Source organism: Hordeum vulgare, chromosome 6H, assembly GCF_904849725.1.
Source record: "Hordeum vulgare subsp. vulgare chromosome 6H, MorexV3_pseudomolecules_assembly, whole genome shotgun sequence".
Lineage (NCBI taxonomy): Eukaryota > Viridiplantae > Streptophyta > Magnoliopsida > Poales > Poaceae > Hordeum > Hordeum vulgare.
The window spans coordinates 549,639,611-549,654,167 of record NC_058523.1 but is presented as its reverse complement, the minus strand read 5'-3'; positions in this window follow the sequence as shown (position 1 = coordinate 549,654,167).

Below are 14,557 nucleotides of genomic sequence, written 5' to 3'. Positions count from 1 at the left end.
CCCTTTAGTCCCGGTTTGGGACACGAACCGGGACTAAAGGCTCCTTACGGCCCGGGACTAAAGCCTCGAGGGAGGCATTGAGAATTGGGGCGACGTGGCCGGGCCTTTAGTCCCGGCCCAGAGGCACTCCGGGACTAAATGGTCCAGGCCAAAGGCCCGTTTTCTACTAGTGCAAACGTTTAAAGGGGAGGAACTAAAATGGAAATATGTCCACGGACAACCTATGGTCAAGCCTGAGCAGATCCCACTTCTATCAACGAGAATGTATGAATTGCATCAATGGTACCTGAAAGAAGTAAATACTACCGATCGAGAGTCCCTCATGGTGAAAGTCGAGGCACATCATTACTACCATAAAAAAGATTTGTGGGTTGAGTTTCAAGAAATGTTTTAGTCACTCAATCAAGATGCACTCGACAAATCTCTCGTCAGTTGATATTGTCTGTAAGTGATTTCTTTCTGTAATTTAAGTCTCTAGCTAGATGTAGTGCTTGTTCATTACCTATAATTATCCTCACTATATATTCTCTTCTCTGGTATTATGGAGAATGAAGATGTATGAAATGAAAAAAGTTGGACGCTATGGCATTGGGTTCATTGACACAAATACCATTAATGAAGAGACATGGACACGTCAATGGGAATGAAAAGACACACATAAAAGCTTGCTAGAGTTCTTGGTGCGACTAAATACCCAACCAGAAATACTACTTCCTTACAACTTCGAATGAGTGACACTGTCTTGTACTACAAATTCTGTTTTTGCTTACTAGATTTTAATAAGTGTAGTTGATGAGTTATGCGCATGCCCGCTTAATTATACAAACATGTGTGCATGTAGTTTTCACTTGATCCTGCTAATCACTGAAGTTGACGAGGCAAAAGTTCAAGTACTGGACTCACTACTTAAATACGATGGAGACTACACAATTGTGAGGGGGATGATCGACAGGTAATTTCAATCATTATTGAACTATATGTCGGCCCCTTTAGTTCATTTCCTGATATCAACTAATTCATAACTTCTTTATTCATTTTCTTTGCCGGCAGTCAGGGCTTGGGAAAAGTTCATCAAATAGGTTGAAGGCCCATGAAAACAAAAACTGAAATGGGTGCGATCTAGGGTAATTACTTAAGTAGTACTAGCTAGCTATCATCTCTTTAATTCTAGTTTCAATACCATTATCATGTTTGATTAATTATTACCTTATTGAATTATATTCTCATAAAGTGCATGAGGCAAGCGTCGGGGCATAATTTATGTGCATACTACGTTTGCTAAAACATTCGCATGGTGACGTCCGAAATGTCCAAAAGTGATAGACAACTTTGGATACGTTTGCCAGAACACTATTCACAATTCTTTTTTATCATCATCTAATATATATACACACAACTATATATTGATATTGATCTTCTTTTTTAATAAAGAGGCAAGATATGTGGGATCAACTCCTGCCAACGGATCGCGTACGAGCAATTTAAAAGCAAATAGCGGAATTTTTGCTCGACCAGGTCATAGATCCCAAAGAAGAATACCATTATAAGCTTTAATGACTCCATGTAATGATCGGCAAATTGGAGGAGAAATATATATATATATATATATATATATATATATATATATATATATATATAATCTGTATGTGTGTGTGAGTGTGTGTGTGTGTGAATGGTTGTGCGAGAAATTCGATGGTATATATATAATTGGTTCTACGAGAAATTGCATTTTTATATATGCATAACGTGTACAATATGTAGTACCGTAAAATATGTTTCAAATAAAAAAGAATTAAATGAAAAACACCAAATTAAAAGAAAAAATAAACCATAAACCCAAAACCCCTAAACCTTTTAGTCCCGGTTAGTGTAACCCACCGGGATAAAGGGCCCCAACCACCCGGCGCGGGCTCGTGCCATGTGGTGGGACTTTGCTCCCGGTTCGTGACGAACCGGCACTAGGGGGGGGGGGCTTTAGTCCCCACCCTTTAATGCCGGTTGCAGAACCGACACCAAAGGTCCTTACGAACTGGGACTATTGCCTAATTCTGCACTAGTGCGTGTCGGTGCTGCGATCTAGCACTTGTTGGGGCCGTTGGACGGGGCGTGGTGGCACTACACTCCAGCACTTATTGAGGACGCCGGCAGATAGATGAGAAAACAGGGGTGTGGCGGGTGCTGCGATCGACCAAATCCATCGACGGGAGGGGATGCTGTGAGCCGAGCGAAGCTGTTTTTCTATGGTAATGTTTTTCGATGCGTTGACGAATCCAACAGTTGTATGGGGTTCTCGCGTCGGTGGTTGCAGGATCCGGGCGAGGCTGCGCTGGTCGGCTGGGCACGAGCATTGTCCAGGACGCGCGGTGCAGTGGCCTTGGCTGGTGCGTGGCGGCCATGCTCGGCGGTCGGTGGCGGTGGATATCCAGCGTAGCTCCGGGAGAAATCCTTGCTCCGGTCTTCATCGGAGCCGTGACGGCGACGCCCGCGGGTGCCGCTATCTTTCTTGGAAGCGTCGTTGTGGAGGTGTGTTGTTCCCCTTCATCGGCCGCTGCCGCACCGCCACTTGCGCCCCCCAGGTCCTGATCTGTGGGCCTCTCTCCTGCGGATTCTTAGCGGTGCCGGCGTGGTTGCCGGGGCCCTACCTGCGGGTGAAGCCGGTGGAGGAGATTCGGATTGGGGGAAACCCCTTGGTTGGCCCAGGCCGGCCGCGCCGACGAAGACGCTCAAGGGCGCCGTTATTCTTTTTGGAGACGTCGGTATACATCTGCTCCTGTGCTCCCCTTCCTTGCCTCTCAGGTGAAAACCCTAACTCCGGTGGGCGGCGGCGGTGTCCTTGATGTCGTGACCTTCCTGAAGGCGTCGCCTTGAGGGCTGAGTGGTGGTGGGCACTAAGTGGGTCCTGAACGGTTGCTGGTGGTGGGAAATGCTTCGGGGAAAACCCTAGGATCTGGTCTTCCAGATCGGACAATGGCGGTTCTGCGGTGTCGTTTCTCTCTTGAGAGCATCGTTTGTGGAGCAGCGCTGGCAGACTGAGGCAGGAGGTGGAGCGGCTTCGTCTTGCACGGAATTCCGGTGGAGCTGTCAAGTCATGTCTGGCCGACAGATGCTACGCAGAGTCATGCCTAGTTAGCAGGTGCTATGCACGACAGATCTCCCGGAGTCTTCGCATCTGGACGGATGAGCGCAGGGCGGTGGCGCCGTTGGGCGCCATGGTGGCGTCGACGGATGATTGGACTGGCAAGGATGATGCGGATATCTTTCCTGAAGATTGGTCAGTGGTTCGAGGATGATGGCAGCTGGTAAAACATATGCGTGAGGTGTGCGTTTTAGGTGTGTTGCACCGGTTGTTGTTCTCGATACGTTAGTGGATGGATTGGAAACAACACCGGTCTTAGATATGTGGAGTGAGAGCACTCCACATTATCGAGTTTGTAGGTGTGAGTGATGACTTTGCGTGGATTGATGTATACTATTGTTAGACCTTTGTGAAATAATTAATAAGATGGTTGCATGCATCGATTGATGAAGAGGCCGGGGGTTTAACCTCCTTTTCTAAAAAAACAGTTGTATGGGGTCGGATCCGACGGCTCGGGACCCGAGGAAATCAGTCCGACGATTTGAGCGGCCTTTCGCATATGCTGCATTTGTATGTATACGGGACCTTCTTCTTTCCTTGTTGACGAGGATTCTCCATCATAACATGCTCTTGGAATACTAAGTCGCACAATACCACCACACACTAGTTCTATTCTACTCTATACGGCAGCTGTCCCAGCTCAGCTTCCCAACAAGCGGCAAAAGTCAGAAGCCATTCTTCACAACAAAATCAGGATGGGCTTCATAGATTCATAGAAAATGACCCCTCACACAGCTTGCCACCAATCAGACATGCTATACATGCATGTACATGTACGAAATACTAGTTGTAAGCTTTGGTGGAAGTGTCTTTCACTTCGTGGATAGAATTGTTAGCGGGTTGATAGTTATATGATTTGTATCTATTTCTATCATCCTTCTCCTAGCGTGCAAGTCACAATGGTGTCACAGTTGTAATAAATTAATTGCATGTGTATCTTGGATAAGCTCCGATGATGATTCAAACTCGAAACGGTTGTTCTCTTTGTTTATTTTACTTCCATATTAGATTTATCTTAAGTAAAAAATTTAAAAATGATCCTATTTTTTAAAAATGATAAAATTTTGTATTAAAAATACCGGATTTGCTCATTTTCATCTTGATTACAATCAACAGATCTCATGTAGTAACTCCAACACCTTATGGTTTTACGCAAATATTAATGTCTATTTTTCATTGATTTATCTTTATTATTTTTACTTTATATTTTCCTTTTTTTACGAAATAGCTCTTCCATTACTCAAAGTTTAAGGGATTACAATCTCGCAATACAATATATAGGACATCCTCCGGAGCTGAACCAAGCCAAACCGTGGTTCTGCCCTTAGTTCTACCTAAATTTGCTAATACATGACTAGCACAATTAACATTGTGACAACCCTGTTACCCCATAGTTTGGTTTATCTCTTTGACCTTGAAAGAAAACTTTGACATGTTACATTCAACGCTCTTCAACATAGTTCAGATTCTAGGCAGTTGGATTCAATATCGATAGGTAAGGTGCTCTACTGCAGCGCTAGATTGTGTTGGGTTTAGTTCCAAATCGGTTGTGGGTGAAAACATAAAATGATTTATAAGGGTGGGGTGTCCCTTCCTGACAGGCTAGTCTTTCAGGGAAAGAGGGCTCAAGGCCTCTCATAGATCGATGTTGCTCTCAGGTAGGGCCTGGTTGACGCATGTGTGTCGAAAACACTAGTGTTAGCGTAGTCAAGATTGCATAATAATTGATGTCAAAGATCAAGTGTCCAGAATAAATCTCAGTGAACTCACAGATGGTCGGTCATGATTGGTTGGCTGAAAATGGTTGTGTTAGCGGTCCCATTATGATCGATTTGTCAGTGAAAGATATTTGGATTTAGTCCCACATTTATTGTGGGAGAAGACATACCACGATTTATAAGGATGGGAATGTCCCCTCCTAATAGGCTTCTCTCTTTGTGTGTTGCTCTCGAGTAAGGCATGGTTGACGCATATATGTCGGAAGCACTGGTGTTAGCCAACTCGACTCCAATGCATCCCCATAATACAGCCAGCTGTGGTTAATAATATAGTCAGCTGCTGGCTATATGATGTTGACACGTCATCTATAGCCAAGCTTATAGCCCGTAAGTAGAATAGGTAGATGTAAATAAGTACTACTTTATTGATACAAGGCCCACCATCCTCTCTCACAAAGTGCCTAGGAGCACGTGTTACAGCCGGCTGTTAGTTTGTAGCCCGCTTCTTTTCTCTCTCCTCTCCTCTCTCTCTTTCAATTCATCACAAATATATTATTTTAAGTCTTACAGCCCGCCTACATCATCCTATTGTACTTGCTCTAAAGCTCAAGATGCCTGCAGGCACAAAATATTATGTTGGCTAGGTGATCATGAAGAACCATGCACAAAATTTGCGTTTGGATTCGCCCTTATGTTGGAGAGTGCATCGAGGTAACTTGACACGAACCTGACCGAAGCATCAATAGGCGGAGCTAGTTTAGCATGTACTACTCCGCTTATTGATGCTTTCCAAGTTAGCATCAACACGCGGACTCGCGTTCTATTACTTTGTCCTCTCCAAGGCCACGCACAACTACATTTGCACACCCACATGGTCTCACACAACTGCAGTTGCACGTCCGTGTACACGCGCACAACTAGTTACATGTTGCTTGGGTTTGTACCAGATCTGTGAGTTTACTTGGAATCGGCATGAAATTGGTAACCGGTCGGCCATCATTCACCTGTAAAGTTGATCGATTTCACATCACAATTTTGGTATATCCGATGTATGTATATCGTACTAGAACGGATCTTTTCTTATCAGGTGTCTCCATGCATCACAACATGCTCTTGGAAGGCTATTTCGCACAATGCCACTAGTTCTATTCTACTCTGTGCAGAGAGCTGACCCAGCTCAGTTTTTGCAATCAGCAAAAGTCAAAAATCATTCTTCATAGCAAAATCAGAGTACGTACGATTGATGATTCCATGGAAAATGACTCCTCTGTGATGCATGTGACACTGACTGCTCGTTGAGACTGCTTGCCATCAACCTGGCAGGTTATACATGTACATGTACGTAGTACCTGTAAACTTTCTTTTTTAAGCATCTCTAGCAGGTCACGTAAACTGGTTAAATCCATAAAAAAACAAGGTGTTTACAGTTCCGATCGGAAAAACGGTGCGGAACAGACCTTGTAAAACTTGTTCGACCCGTAAACTTTTTAAGGGACACGGTAAATCCATCCGCGAAAACCTTATATGTACAGTTTTGAAGACAATATACAGTTCAAGACATAAACTGGTCAAAACCTCGTCGGAGCAAACACCGCGGAACTGGCCGAAAACTACCTGGAACTCACCGGAATCCGTCGCCGCATGTCAGAAGAAGCCGCCGTACGCCGGAATTTACCGTCACGGGTCCGAATTGCGGTTAGCTCGACCTCCACTTCCGAAACGAGGCCGTCCACGGGAGGGGTGGAACAGGCCACCCGCGGCCTGAATCGGGTGGGGCAGCACCGGAGAAGAGAGGGGGAGGGTGGGCCGGCCACAACTGGGAATGTACGCGCAACGATGGGCAGTGTCAAGTTCAATCGGGGACGAGCAGTGCTGAGTGATGGGGTTGTACATTAGGCGTAGGCCTACGGACCTGCTTCCTTATGCCCACCTAGGACTCCTTATGGACATCAGTGTTCTTAAGGTCACGGTTGAAGCCTCGACCATATACGGTTCAGTAACCCTCACTCAGCTTACTCAGAGTCACTCGGACCACCTTGTGCCAGTCGGACGCATCCTGTCACTCGAACCACAGCAAGATGAAGGCACCAAAGAGGCAGCAACGCCCAAGGACTTTATCTACCACATGAAGTGCAGTGAAGACTCATGTTACCAGTAATGCCAAGGGTTAAAGTTGTCGTTTCTAGTAAATTCCCACTTTATTAGCATTAAATGCCTTGTAATGAAGCTCGGCCGGTCGTGGCAGTTACTATATAAGCCACTCCCGGGCTCCAGCTCAAGGGTTCAACGATTTGTAATCTTTTGCACCCTCATAAGAAAACACTTGCCTTAGGGCTCGAGACGTAGGGTAGTTACCACTTTTGAGTGGGTCTGAACTCGTAAATCCGAATGCATCCACTACGCCTAGTTAGACTTTGCCCCTTTGTTCGTACCCCTAGGTACTATTGTCAGGGTCATTCACACGACACCGAGCTCAATCGGCGGCGGGTGGCGCAAGGATCCTCCACTACATGTATGGCCGGGAACGACCGGCGCCAGGACGAGGCGAGGGTGAGGCTGGTGGCGCCGGGGCGCTAGGGCGAGGCACGCCATGGCACGAAACGGCTCACCGGAACAGGAGGAAAAAAGAAAAGAAAAAACTATAGTGAAATACAATTTCAATTATGGGGTCTTTTTTGTTCGGAGTAATTTCGCATAAAAACTATTTACAGTACCCCTTATACGCATTTTTAAAGGTTTTTAAGGGTCGGCTTTTACAGGGTTAGATATGCTCTTAGGACAGCACGTGTAAACCTTGGTGGAAGCGTCTCATCCTCTACGTAGAGAGGTTGAAAGTCTTTAATAAATGGAAGCTTATTCCAAGATGCACATACAATGACAACCATGACTCAATCGTGACTTGCACGTTAGGAGAAGGGAGATAGAGATAGCTAGATACAAATTACATGGTACTATCAACGTACTAACACTATCTAGGAGCCTTCTGGATGGCTTCACCCGTAGCTTAATCGTTCAAACTCTTACGGTACTCTGTTTTTCTTTACTTTGCATATTAGATTTATCTTAAACATTCTATAAATTTGACCAACTTTCATATGAAAAACATTAACATCTATAGTACCAAATAGATACAACATTGAGATATATTTCATGATGGATCTAGTGACATTGATCTGGTATTGTATTCTTTTTTTAATAATTGCTTCAAATTTATTTATTTTTAAGTTAAGACAGATGTAAGAGCATCTCTAGCAGATCCCTTATATTGAGGTACCAGTAAACAATTTCATTTACGAGGTTTGTTCTGTCTGGAGCAATTTCGCATAGTAAAACCTGTTTATAGTGCCCCTTATACGCATTTTTAAGGGTCGGCTTTTACAGAGGAAGGTTAAAACTGTTTTACAATGCCGCACATGCTGCGCTAGAACACATACCACAAATTTGTATCGTGAAAATGAATATTTCATTCGTCGGCACTTTTTTTCCTTTCTCTTTTTTCCCACGGTCATCTTCTTCCCCAAATTACCCGCACAAGCAGCCACTCCTAACCATGACCGCTTCTTCCTGTCATGGCCATTGGTCCTCGATGGCGACTTCGAGCCCACATCAATGATGTAGCTGTCGTGGCCACCCAAGAGCTCGAGGGGCGCGATGGTCGTCCGGCGCGAGGGGCTACGTACATCAAGCTCGCCTATATGGCGGAGCTGCCGCAACGACCCAAGAGGTTGAGGGGCATGATGGCCGTCGGTAATGAGCCGAGGAAGGGTGGGAGACACAATCGGCTGGTCGGTAGCGACGGGAACAGCCAGACTTGGGAGATGGCGGTTGCGTCGGCGGTGGCGGTTGACGTGAAACTTTCCTCCTGCCAGTGGTTTTGTAGTATAAGTAGAGCTGAAAATTTTGGACGAGGTTTTCTTAGGGGGATATGTATATATTTTTATAGGATCGGCTATTTTGCAATACTTGAAATAGGATGTGGCTATGCCTGAGTAGACTGAGACTTAACCAAGTCTTAATCAAGCGATATAGTATAAGGAGAAGAAAAATAAAAAATAAAAATATTTTTTTGTAGAAATCTTCATGCAAGATCAGAAGAATATACCATCGACTGAGACATAACGAAGTTGACAAATGAGACTTAGTAAAACTGTATGAAATAGACATTTTTTGGCTCAAAACAGTAAACGAAGATTATTTTACAGTTTCTGATATTTTACGGGATCTACTAGATCTGCTCTAATATGCAAAGTAAATAATCTCTCCTGTGCGGTCAACTGTCTCAAAAACACAAACTGTAATGCCATAAGTTTCGCATGAGCAACTACTCCCTTCGGACCAAAATAGTTATAGTTGGACAAAAATAGAACAAAGACTAGTTCTCTTCAACCATAATTATTTTGGTACGAAGGAAGTACACGATAAGCCACCTCGACATGTTCAATTGTGCATTGCCCTGGCACTATGCCCACGACGATCAAGGTCCACGAAACGGATGTGCGTTGTCTCAATAGGTATGCCACAGAATGGATGGAGCACGGATTGATTCAAAGACGCATGTGTAGCAGGTACTAGCCTCCAAGGAGTGCATAAACAACTATCATTTCCCCGGCAAAATTGACAAAAATGACCCCTGGGACGAAAGAACTCACGGATTGACCCTTCGGGAGAAATAATTCACCGGCCTGACCCTTTTGTGTGGCGCCCGACACCTCGGCGCCACACTGTACTGTGTGACGCCTAGGGATTAGGCGCCACACCCCGGACCACGTGGCAGGGAGGGCCCCACCCCCAGGCAGTGTGACGCCTAAGCCTCAGGCGTCACACATTGTAATGTGTGGCGCCTGACCCTTAGGCGCCACACATTACAATACAGAGCCACGGGCCAGCCCCCTCCCCACCCCCTCCCTCATTCCCCTCCCCCAGCCCCTCTCCCAGCCACTGCCCCCTCCCTCAAATCCTTCTCTACATCACCAAATCTCAAGGTTTGGAGCGGGCATTTGTTGTCCAATCACTCCCCTAAGGTAATCCCCACCTCTCCCCTCATTCTTATCCAAAGGAAAATCTTTTGTGTTCTTTTTTTTGCAAATTTGAGGAAACCCTAGTTTTTCATGAAATGTGGGATGTATATCATATTGTTTTATTTGTTTGTATGTTAGGATAAGGGGTATGATGGGGTTAGGATTAGGGTTGTTTGGATGTGTGCATTATGGTTGTTTTAGGGTTAGGCTAGGGTTAGGCTAGGGTTAGGCTATGGTTAGGCTAGGGTTAGGGATGTTTGGTTGTGTTAGGGTTATGAGGGGGTTAGGGTTATTTGGAAGTTAGGCTATGGTTATTGTAATTGTATGATTGCTCATGAAAAGGTTCTATGTTTTGTTGTTTAGGTATGGGAAGAACATGTGTTTATGTTCATCACGTGGACAAGGATGCCTTTTTAAAAGGCAATATTGATCCGGACCCGGATGAGCTTGACATGGTGTTCGATTTGTGTCCTAGCTATGCTGAATTGTTGGAACAAGTCCGAAAGGATTTGAATTGGATGGACCCTAGTGATGTAGTTGAGTTTGCTGGTAGGCATAATGTGGGATTCGGAATGCACATTCGTTGGAAGACCATGCGTGTCAACTCCGAGCAACGTTGGCTTGCATACAAGGATACGGTGGCCGAATCACTAGACAAGGCTCTAGAGTTATTTGCCATGAAAACAAATGTTCCTAACTTGTTGGATTTGAACCGGGTTTCCTCTTCGATTGTTGAAGCTATTCCTGCAACCATCAACGAAGAGGCCAGCATTGAACCTCTTTCTTGTGTGTATGAGGCTAACGAAGAGGTCATCATTGAACATGAACCATTGGTAGAGGCTAATTATGAGCACTATGATGATGGTAATGTTCTTCATGACAACAATCTTGGTGATTTGGACAAATATAATTTGCAAGAGACAATGGACCATTCCATTCCGTACTCACGTGGGTATGCCTCTGAGTCTGACGATGAGGGTCCCGATGAAGAAGTTGATGAGGAAGGGTTCACGGCAAAGGAGGCTGAAGCTTTCACGAAGGTATTAAAGCGTGATCACCGGACACCATTGTTCGAGGATCTTAGCCTTGCGGATGAAGCCGTGGTTGACGGAGGCGAAGGCATATTGTTTGGAGTTAGGCCACCTTCTCATCAGGACACACATGGGAAGAATATTATTTTGCCGGGGTCAAAGTTCGAAACATTCTTTGAACTGAAGATGTGGTTGGATGAATATTCTGTTACGCATTACAGGCCACACAAAGTTGTTCATTCAAACATGAAGCTGCGTTACACGGTTGCTTGTGAGGATAGAGGTTGTCCTTGGATTGTCCGTGCAAGACCATGGAAAGGAGGGCCAGGATGGAACATTGTCAGTTGTATGCCTCACATGTGTCAAGGCAAGAGGGTTGATGGTGCCCTATCGTCGCAAAGCCATAGACAACTAACCTCCGAGTTCATCGCTTATAGGCTTTCCAACTCCATCTCCTCTCTTCCTACAATGAGCATAAAAAGCGTACAAGACCTTGTGAAAGCCCTCTTTCACTACAAGGTGAAATATGGTAAGGCATGGAAAGCAAAGCAAGCCGCGTTCAAGATGTTGTATGGTGATTGGGAGGAAGCATACAACCGCATACCTAGGTTGTTGGGAGCTATTGCCCACACTAACCCGGGCATGGTTCATGTGGTCGAGCCGTATGGGGAGAAAACAAGGATTAAGAATGGAAATAGGGTTCGCGTATTTGGCCGTGCATTTTGGGCATTTGAGCAATGTGTGAGGGCTTTCCAGCACTGCCGTCCTGTCATCTCCATCGATGGCACGTTTTTGACCGGACAATTCAAGGGCACTTTGTTGGTTGCAATAGCAAGTGATGCCAATAACCGGTTGATGCCTTTGGCTTTTGCTTTGGTTGAGGCAGAGAACAATGTTAACTGGGAATGGTTCTTGCATATTTTGAGAACCAAAGTATTACCGTTTGAGAGGGAAATATGTGTCATATCGGATCGTCATCAAGGCATACTTAACGCGGTTGACATTGTCATTCCCGGCCATGCTCCTTTGCATCATCGATGGTGCATGAGGCATTTCTGTGCAAACTTCTACCGGGCATGTGGTAGCAAGGAGTTGGCGGATGATCTTCAGGATTGTTGTCAAGCATTTTCTGACAAACGATTTGCAAGATTGTACAATGCTTTGCTTGTAAACAAAAAACTTGATGCAGGTGGGCTTGAGTTTCTTAACAGGCACATTGAACTTTGGGCCAAGTGGGCACGAGCTTATGACGAAGATGGCCGAAGATATGGTCAAATGACTAGTAACATGGCAGAATGCTTCAACCGGGTGTTGAAGGGTGTTCGTGCGTTGCTGGTGACGGCAATAGTTCAATACACATTCGACAAGTTGAGAGCATACTTTCTAAAGTACTCACAAGAAACAGATGATCAGATTGCGGGAGAGAACAAGAAAAAGTATAAGTACCAGTTTCCACCAAAGGTTGACAAATGGATGGTATTTCAATCACGGAAGGCTGACTCCCAAACGGCTACCCTGTACAACAACGAGGATTGGACATACGAAGTGAATGAGCCCGGAGGAACGACAAACGATGGCCAGCAACACGGAAACAGGGCGTTCAAGGTTTCTTTATCCTTGTGTGATTGTTCTTGTGGGAGACCAAGGTTGCTTCATCTCGCATGCTCGCATTTGTACACGGCAGCTCGCAGTAGGAATGTGGACGTCAACCATCCACTAACCGTGAGGGAGTCCGAGTTCTCGATCATGACCACGAAGCATACATGGGCTCCTAGATTTGAACCATACTTTGACCAATCACAATGGCCGGAGTATCATGGAGTACAACTAGGCGCCACACATGTGAAAACCTGCTGGAACTGAATATGGACAGCAATAAAGCAATTTCTGACAGCAATAAAGATCTTAGAACAGCAATACATCAATATATTGACAGCAATAAGGATCTTGTGAGTGCAATAAAGCAATATATTTCCAGCAATAAGGATCTTTTGACAGCACTAAATGGTTCTCAACAACTGCAACTAGAACTAAATGGTTCACAACTCGAAATAGTTCAAGACTACAATAAATAGTTCAGCTCGACAAGTGCAACACCAACTACAAATCACTTAGGGCCTCGTCCCCTCTTGGATACTAGCTTCTTCCTTCTCGCAACCACAAATTGATCTGGGTCATCGGACTCATCGTCATCGTCATCTTCAACCTCATCCTCCCTGCTTCTCATCGTTGACAAACGAGAGCTCCCGGCCACCGGATTCTTCCCTTTCGCATAATCATCCGGTGAGTAGCGCTTAAATTCCTTCCTGGGCTTCAACATGTAAGCGGAGCGTTGGAAAGCCTTCAACGTCATGTCGTCCGCAGCCTAATACACATGAAGGTTGAAAGTTCAAATTTGAAGGTTCAAGGTTGAAGGTTGAAAGTGCAAACTGCATGGCTATGTCATACCTGAGGAGTGTCAACATCATCGTCCTGAGTATTTCTTTGGGTAATGTCACCATCATCCATATGAGCGCCCGAAGAAGCCGAATCGTCAAGAGTATTTCTTTCGGATGAACCGGATCTCGAAGGTGAAACATATTCAGGGTCACGGCAACCTAAAATGTTGGATAGGCGCCGTAACTTCTTGCCCTGTTCCTGTTAGATTCAAATATAAATGACATATATTAGGTAACCTATAATGTTGCATAGGTGGGCAAAATAATAATAATGACACAACACCTTTATGAATAGACGAAGTGCAGATTCTCCCTTTTTTCCTCCAGGTGTGTTATCTAGAATATCTTCGGACTCGTCAGCTTGTTTCTTGACCTCTTTGCGCTATGATCACAAGACAATGACAACAAATAAGTGCAAGTGAATAGGTCCGCTAGAATTCATAATTTACATAGGGGAGCACACTTACCACAAAGTTCAGGACAGGGGCGAAGGAAGTTTGGTACCCTTCGCGAATCAACTTGCTGTAACCGCCTTGGGCAAGTTCATCGTACTCAGTGGGTTCTTCCAATATGTCCTCCTCGTAAGCCGGCGGAAAAATCTCGACACGAGTACTCTCCTGAAACCATCTTAGGTAGTTGCTGAACGCAAGAGCACAATGCTGACGGTACTGGGTTCGTTGTATGCTCGAAGTTGCCTGCACGCTTTGCTCAAACATAAGGACGTAGCTCTTATGATGCTTCTGCCAGTCCTTGATTTTTCGCTGCCTCCTCCTATCCAACCTGCTTTGAACAAAACACATCAGTAGCTCGCTCAACACTAAGAACAAAACTAATCACTAATTATTTTTTGTTACCTGTGAAGCTGTGTGTCCGTGTCCACCCACTCCGGCGGGTGTGGCTGAAAGTAACCAAATTGACGCAGCACACGATGCGGGAGATGCCACTCAACCGCCCAATTGCATATTAGGGGACAACGCATTAGCCAAAGATGTCTTTCCTGCACGCATAGTGGATTCAGCTCGAACGTGTGTGCATCACCAAAGTTTGTCCCGACACCATATGGCTCCCATTCAACCTACAACACAAGATGAATACCACAATTCATTTCACTCACAACATAGAAGCTGGAAGTCAACTCTGAAACCATCTTACCTGCTCGGGGGTAAGCGAATCCATCTCGTTGGTGTACTGCTTGTACAATAGGTTCACTTCGCTT